General features: G+C 34.7%; 1 protein-coding gene across 3 annotated transcripts in view; it reads right to left on the reverse strand.

Annotated features, from left to right (window-relative positions):
* Nucleotides 1–1,482: 1,482 nt before the first annotated feature.
* The window catches only part of LOC143244526 (uncharacterized), a 70,328-nt gene continuing 62,835 nt past the window's right edge, over nucleotides 1,483–8,975 (reverse strand). For 2 of the 3 annotated variants that reach the window (XR_013025163.1, XR_013025149.1), the window contains one exon: nucleotides 3,733–4,935. The gene's annotated coding sequence lies outside the window, so the exon portion shown is untranslated. Of the gene's footprint in view, nucleotides 1,562–3,732; nucleotides 4,936–8,975 lie in introns of those variants that run through there. The other variant, XR_013025157.1, reaches the window with a different exon arrangement.

Consider the following 8,975-nt stretch of genomic DNA (forward strand, 5'->3'; position numbering starts at 1 on the left):
ATAAATAGCCCCCGCTGGTACAGCGGTGTGTCTTCGTATTTACAACTCTAAAATCAGGGGTTCGATTTCCCGCGGTGGTCTCAGCAGATAGTCCGATGTGGCTTTGCTATTAGAAACACACACTCTTTAATATACCTTTAGCCGCGTAAGTAATCTATGATACTTTACAATGTATGGAATATGCCCTTTCAAACATTTAAGGGCTTGACATGGCCAAATGGTTAGGGCGCTGAACTCGTAGTTTGAGGGGTCGCGGGTTCAAATCTGCGTCACACCAAACCTACTCGCCTTTTCAGCCGTGGGGGCATTATAAAGTTACGATCAATCCAATATTCGTTGGTAAAAGAGTAGCCCAAGAGTTGGCGGTGGGTAGTGATGACTAGCCGCCTTCCCTCTCTAGTCTTACACTGCTAAATTAGGGATGGTTGCGCAGATAGTCCTCGTTTTCTTTGCACGAAAAGTAAAAACAAACAACCGTTTATTTTAATACCATCAAACACCAAAATATCGTAGCGTGTGTTTTGTTGTTCATTTGGGGTTTCAATAAATTTAAAGTAAACATGCATAAGTCAATGCAAATTTTAACGAACTACAACGAACGCTTTGTGTTTGTCATAACATCATACTTATTTCTAGACTTTTATCTAGACCGAAACTTAAGTTTTATATCAATGCAAAGGTAAACTGTTCAGTTGTTTTGGTTTGGATATGTAAAGCACAAAGCTACACAATAAGCTATCTGTTTTGTACACCGCCCCTTACGGGTTTTAAAAATTTGATTTTTAGCGTTGTAAGCCTCAAGACTTACCGTTGTGTTGAGGCGTTTAACTGGAGTTTTTTTTTTGCACAAACAAGTATTTTATTCATATGTATATAAATATTAAAAGTATATATATATCAAAGTATTTCTGCTCAATGGCCCGGCATGGCCAAGTGTGTTAAGGCGTTCGACTCGTAATCCGAGGGTCGCGGGTTCGAATTCCGGTCGCACTAAACATGCTCGCCATTTCAGCCGTGGGGGCGTTATAATGTGACGGTCAATCCCACTATTCGTTGGTAAAAGAGTAGCCCAAGAGTTGGTGGTGAGTGGTGATGACTAGCTGCCTTCCCTCTGGTCTTACATTGCTAAATTAGGAACGGCTAGCACAGATAGCCTTCGAGTAGCTTTGCGCGTAATTAAAAAACAAACAAAACAAATTTCTGATCTCTCTCACCTACCTTCAGTTTATATTTTCCTCAATGAATGAGTCCTCCCCCCAGCGGTAAGTCTGAGGGATTATAACACTAAACACAGAGTTTCTGTACCCATGCTAAACACAACATTAATAGCTCATTGTGTAGTTTTATCTTAATGACAGACATAGAAAATCCTTCGTTAAAAATTAAACAATTTAGAAAAACTAACCTTACAAGTTACAAGTGTTTATAACGTTTTGTTCTTTAAACATCTCGTTAAGAAATAATAATACCTCGTCCACGTTTACTTTAGAAGCGTCAGGTTAAAGGCCTACCAAGGTTGTACGCGGGTCAGGAAACTGCCACGTGGAATATTCTTGTAGAACTAAAAGATAAACCGAACGTTATTTTCATACACAGTAAGAAAACTGACAGAAAAGTAATTATTTATAAACTGGATCAGTATCTTTATTATTACAAGTAAATAAGTCGGTTTACGCTTCCAGTTTTTACTCTCTCTACTCGGATCGGTTTATAAGATCGTGTTTTGACTTTACAAACTCCAAGGTTAGTTTTTATGTTGCACAACTTTTTACGTAGATTGAAAATATCACTACAACTGCACAAGAGACTTGAATTTTAGTTTTTTATAAGCGTTCGCATAGTAGGAACTTGCAGCTTAAAGCTTTGTTTTAGACACTTTAATGCACATAGACTGGCACGTAAGTGTGAGTGTGTGTACGTACAAGGTTGTGAATTATGGAAATGTGTAGCCGGCATGACGACAGCGTAGTTCAATTAGCTTCGCGACTTGGACTAGTAGTGCAACGGTTGCGAATTCGAAAGTGATTTGTAACATGGTACGGTGTCATTAACCAAAACAGTGTACACCAATTATCTGATTCTGTCTAACTATACGATGGGTATCACTCGTTAGCCAGGGATTAACCCGTATCCTCAGTTTCATTCGCATGTACCAAATACGCCAAAGTTCAGCGAACCAGATTCTGTGTGCCATTTGGCATGGGAGGAACTTGATTTTGATAGACAGGTACAGAGATGAGATAATAGACAGGTACAGAGATGAGATACATTTAACAAGTAATTGTAACTAATGGTCATTTTGCCCTTATTACAATAGATTATTACAGAATGTACAAAAGAGAGGTGAATAATCTATAATATGCAATATTGTTTTGTATTTGTTTTATAGAGGGCAGCACATTTTAATTTTCTGCTAACATACTTTTCTCAATTTATGATTGTGGAATATTCCAGATTACCTGTATCACTCCCCACAATTCAGCAAAATTATTTGATTTTATCACCCATAAAACCAAAGTGATGTTTACGAGATTGACATAAGCTTCATTTTTCTTTTCTAGGTATTATTTCACATCAATTATACATTAATATCGTTACTGCCTTGATGGAGGATGAATCCATGTCCAATAGATCTTATTACTCAAGAAAATGATATGACTTGTACATGCCAGAATATTACCAGTTTCATGTTAATCCCCATGCACGCCATATCATTTGTGAATTCGTTATAAAATGAGGATTAATCCCATTATTCGTTGGTAAGAAATAGACCAAGAGTTAGCAGTGAAGAATATTGATTATCTGTTTCTCTTCTAGTTTATTACTTCAATATTAGGGACAGCTAGTATAGATTGTTCTCGAGTGGCGTTTCGCAAAATTTAGCAAACATATTGTACAAATAAACAGTAAGCGAGTTTAAGTCTTATTACCGAAGAGAATGACATCACGTACCTGCCAGCAGTCAGAGTGCCATCAGTATTTTGTCAATGTCCATAACACGATTCCTTTAAATAAGATGCATTTACTACAATACTATTGTTCTATCTGCCATCGAACAAATTATTGTTACTTCTTGCAATACAATACAATTTGTGTTGCAATTGTACAAATCACTTCCCGCCAGTTTTTTCTTCCCATTGTTTCAAAACTGATTCTCATTTTAACCTTATGGTTTGATTACCTCTCCTAAACAATGATTTTTGGGCAGTTACAAACCCGTTGAGGATAATGCATACTAATGTGTATCTTGCTGTTTTGGAGGTAACATTTATATAGGTACTTTCAGCTAGGTTACTGATCAGAACTCCTGTCATCATTGACTATATCGTTAGCATTGAGTTATGGAGCTATGCCTTCTTATATTTATAGGTAAGAACAGTATATTAAATCATTAGTTATACTCATTACAAATAGTGTATTTCTAGTTGTTATCCATATATATACATAGGTGGTTTTTATCATAAGTTAATATTGTTTTATTTATTTACTAAAAAATTATAACATGAGGCTAGAAGTTTAAAGAAGATTCAGGTGGAGATATTCATGAAAAAAATATCGTGCATTTTAACGGGAAAGAACACCAACCTAATTTAAAAAAAAAAAACAAGATAAATTTATGCTCAAATTTCTTTGGCAATCTGGAATTATAGAACTAAATATTTTATTAAAGAGTCAAACAACTATATCACAGCACAATTCGACAAGTCTAGTTAAAACAAAGAGGAAAAGATGTGAAGTAGACAAGCATTTTAATGTTATAGTGTTAATAAGCTAACATTACTTATAGCACTGAAGGATATAACAACTGTGCTAAGTTTTTCAAGAACTGAATTTACTAAAGTGATAGTAACTAAATACATTTAAAAGATCACGTGATTTTACAATAACATGTCTAAAGCACCTGACTTTACAACGACACATCTATACCACCTGAATATAAAGTGACACATCTAAAGCACCTGACTTTACACTGACACATCTAACACACCTGAATATAAAGTGACACATCTAAAGCACCTGACTTTACACTGACACGTCTAACACACCTGAATATAAAGTGACATATCTAAAGCACCTGACTTTATACTGACACGTCTAACACAACTGAATATAAAGTGACACATCTAAAGCACCTGACTTTACACTGACACGTCTAACACAACTGAATATAAAGTGACACATCTAAAGCACCTGACTTTACACTGACACGTCTAACACAACTGAATATAAAGTGACACATCTAAAGCACCTGACTTTACAACGACACATCTATACCACCTGAAATGCAACCAGTCTACAAAGCTATAATTTTTGAGGTGAAATACTCCGCATAAAATTACGTGCTTAGTTCAAACCACATAAGGTATAAACTAATACGTGGATGGTTCTAGGAGAGCACGAGATATCACAACACATCTGAAATTTACTGAGTAATGAATGAAACTGAAATACATAATATTTAGAGCAATTACAAATAATATATACGTATATCTGAAACTAATCTACTTTTATAATACACTAACATAGCATTCATTCATTAAACTTTAGTAATCTTCTTTCTCTTACTAGTTTTAATACATATTTTTGTTTTGTTATTGTTTCTTATTTAAAGTAATGATATTCTTGTATTATTCGGTTAGTTTTATCTAACGATTACTTTATTATTACACTGTATTGTGTAATGTTATTAATTTTACTTTCAAAAATAGCCAGAATGCTATGTTAATTACAATAAATGAATTTATAGTGATGCCATTTGTCTCAGAAACACAAATTTGATTAAAAACACTTTAAAGAAGATAGATGGCAGCAGCATTGAAGAAGCAGGTTTGAATGACTGTTGATCGTTTTCAAGGAAAACCACGTGGGATTATGTGATGCATCGTCCATCGTGGATAATCGAACCCTGGAATTTAGCGTTGTAAATCAGTAAATCTGAAAAAAATGAATAAAATGATACACAGGAACATTAACTTACAATATTTATTCACGTTTATTTACTTAGTAATAAATAATAGGCTGGAGTGAAAGCTTAGAAACACTTAGGTTATCCTTTTACAAACTAATAGTGGGACCGACCGCACACCACAATACCTCCAGTGCTTATAGAGCAAACATGTTTGGCGACGTGAATTCCAAACCGCAACCCGTAGGTCATGAGTAAAGCACCTTGACAGCCAGGACATTTCAGGGCCCGGAATAATAGCCAACAATAAAATAAATAATAATGTACAGGACATTTCAGGGCCCGCAATAACAGTCAACAATAAAATGTACTATAATTGTTTTTATTAATTTATGTCATCTACTGCTACGTTACATACGAATAATTTTCAGGATATCCAATTAATTCAAGTGATGTTTATAATAATATTAATGACAATAACAGAACTAAAGGCCCTTGTTGTGAAAAATAGAAAGTAATATAACGTAATCAGTAAAAAATATGCTAATATATCAAAAAGGTATCATTACGAAATACAGTGAACGTATAAAATGTTGAGTGAAAGTTTCAAGAATAAAAGTTCAACATTAAGCATTCAGAACATGTGACAAAGTGATAAACTTAAATGGACGTTAGCTGCGAGAAGATGTGGCTTTCAGAAAGACCAAGGGCTTGAAGACGTTCTAATCTTAGTAACTAAACCGCAACAGTTGCACCCTATAAATGTTATATTTACTCATAGATTAAAGTATAGTCACATAAAATCCCACTAGATGGCAGCACTTCAAATATTATGAAACTGTACTTAATCATCGCATAACAGTATATTTGTATTACCTCACACCAGAGTCTCGTGCGTTTTTTTTTTTTTTTGTTACTCTATCGTTTAGAGTTAAACCATTTCCTTCAAGTTCTCCTTAAGGTGATTAACATTCTAATTAAATATTGTTTGATTTTTTTCTCGTTATCTTTAAAGCAGCTTCAAAATTAATTTCTTATAAAAATTCATACAATTCGACCACGATGTCACGAAGAAACTCAAACTAACAAATAGCTGTAGTATCAGAGATGTTGCAATATACTGTAGTTTCCCTGTGAAATCAGCACACGCGAAAATCGAATTTTATCAAAACAAGAGTTGTCTACGTATATTAGAAGATGTCTGATTTATATTTACAATTCAGCGAACATTAAAAGTGGAAATGCATTACATATCACAATAAAAAATACGAAAGTGAATTAGGGATATTGTTTCTTTGGTGTTTTTTTTTATTTTTCGCGCAAACCTGCACGAGGGCTACCTGTGCTAGCCGTCCTTAGTTTAGCAGAGTAAGACTAGAGGGAAGGTAACTAGTCATCATCACCCACGGCCAACTATTGGGCTACTTTTTTTTATCAAAGAATAACGGGATTGACTGTAACATTATAACGCTCTCACGGCTGAAAGGGGGAACATGTTTAGTGTGACGGGGAATCGAGCCCGCGTCCCTCGCATAACGAGTCGAGTACCTTAACCGCCAGACCATGCCGAAGCCCCAAGTGACTAGACCACTTTACTTAAAGGTATAACATTGTTTATGTCATCGAATAATAACTAATACAATGAGAAGTGTTAACTAGAAAATACGATCTATTTCGTTATATCAGAATAACACTGAAAAACATTGTAGCTAAGGGTTTGTCACGGATACACATAAGTTGAGTTATAAAAAATAATTAACTGGTCATAGCCTGTTATATTTAGGTTATATGGTCCATACATTATTGATATAATCTTGCTGTTTCTGTGTTGTTAATAATTTCTGATGATTTCTAAACTTAAAATAAAATGTACAAAACACGCTTCATAAAATATCTGTGGTCAATGTTTACTAAGAAACTGGTTTTGTCCTCTAAGAAGTGAGTTAAGTTTATTAAACAACATATGTCACTCTGAGAAAATTTAACTCGTGTTAATGAAGATGTTTTTTTTTTTGTAACAAGTTACACTACTATCATATTATAGCAGCTTAAACAAACGTTAAATAAAATATTGTCATGAAATAAACACTGGTAGTTTTGATATCAGTTCTACAGTGATGTTACTAAGTAACGTCAAAAATGGGTCAACATGGTTTATCTTCTGACACTATAGTATTACTCTTGTACAGGACATAAACTTGTCTTAAGGTTTTCCATGAATAAAACAATACTTAAATATCAAACGACATCAGTATAATATATTTAACAACAAAACTATGAATAAATAAATATATGTTTTTATTGATTAACTTTTGAAAGTGTAAGTAACTCAGTCAGAGACAAAATTTGTCATCAGAAACATCTGTATTGATACATTAAGGAACACAACACTACTTACAAGATCGTATGTACACAGTTAACTCTGTTGTCAGACTAACATTTCGTTAGATAACAATATAGAATCAACTGGTTATATTCAGGACTAATAAATGACACTGAACTTCGCTACTTATCCATTCAAGTAAAAGTTTCTGGTTCATCAAAATACTTTATCATCATTCTTTTATTAACTAGTAAATTAATAGGAAAATTATAGTTTAAAGTAGAGGTAAGTTTGGCTTCCATTTAGTTTTGTAAGTAATTCTATACGAAAAGTAAATTTGGTAAATTTATTCCAGTTATTCTATAAAATTCATACTTATTTAGTTCTAATTTTGTATTTCAGGATAAGTCTTAAAACCTATTAATTTCATTAGTTTAATGTTGGTTTGATAAAAATCGTACAATACCACTTTACCTAAAAATACAAGTTAGCTGTTTCTGATCGTGTGCACCAATATCACAGCTTGGGTGGTGCCATTGTTACTTTAGTGCACTCAACGTCTCAGGTCGAAAGATGATCAAAGTTTCGAAACGTTATAAACTTTATTAGCGTCAACGCAAAAAAAACCAAAGCCTCTTTTGCATCAAATATGATGTGCAGTTAATTATTCTATTATGGGTGTTGTTACAGTCGTTTTATCAAAGTGCTCTATTGGGCACTTTATTAAAAGTAAGAATCAGTCACCGCTCGAAGCAGTTTTGGTTTCTTCGTCGTCGGCTAACCACGTGCGATTTCTTAGCTATGAGTGATTTCCGAGAACGAACTATCACTTGGTGGCACACTGATAAAATCCTTTCCACTCTCTCTGTAGAAAGACTTAATAATTCAGACACGTATCCTTATAATTAATATAATTAATTATAATGTATAATTAATAATTATAATATAATTAATAAATTAATTTTTCTCTCTTCTTTATGTAACGGGCCCGGCATAGTCAAGCGTGTTAAGGCGTGCGACTCGTAATCTGAGGGTCGCAGGTTCGCATCCCCGTCGCGCCAAACACGCTCGCCCTTTCAACTGTGGGGGCGTTATAATGTGACGGTCAATCCCACTATTCGTTGGTAAAAGAGTGGCGGTGGGTGGTGATGACTAGCTGCCTTCCCTCTAGTTTTACACTGCTAAATTAGGGACGGCGAGCACAGATAGCCCTCGAGTAGCTTTGTGCGAAATTCAAAAAACAAATAAACAAATATACTGTCGTGACGTCAGTAAAATCTACGCATGGCCTGAATCACGAGAAAAATCATACACTCTGTGTGCTATAACAGAACATGACATATGAACTTCAAAAGAAAAGATAAACTCCTTACTCAAAGCGTTCTACTCTAATCTGAGGGTCGCGAGTTTGAGTCCCCGTCGCCCTAGACATGCTCGCCCTTTCAGCCGTGGGAGCGTTATAATGTGACGGTCAATCCCACTATTCGTTGGTAAAAGAGTAGCCCAAGAGTTGGTGGTGGGTCGTGATGACTAGCTGCCTTCCCTCTAGTCTTACACTACTAAATTAGGGACGGCTAGCGCAGATAGCCCTCGAGTAGCTTTTTACGAAATTCAAAAACAGACATCTAGTTTAACGGTAACAAGACTTGAAAATATAGATGTATCTTGACACTTTATAGCTTGAGCCAATAAAACCCATACATACACAGGCGCGTAGATTTAATTAAACATTTTTCTTGGAAGTAA

This window comes from Tachypleus tridentatus, chromosome 1 (genome assembly GCF_004210375.1).
Source record: "Tachypleus tridentatus isolate NWPU-2018 chromosome 1, ASM421037v1, whole genome shotgun sequence".
Lineage (NCBI taxonomy): Eukaryota > Metazoa > Arthropoda > Merostomata > Xiphosura > Limulidae > Tachypleus > Tachypleus tridentatus.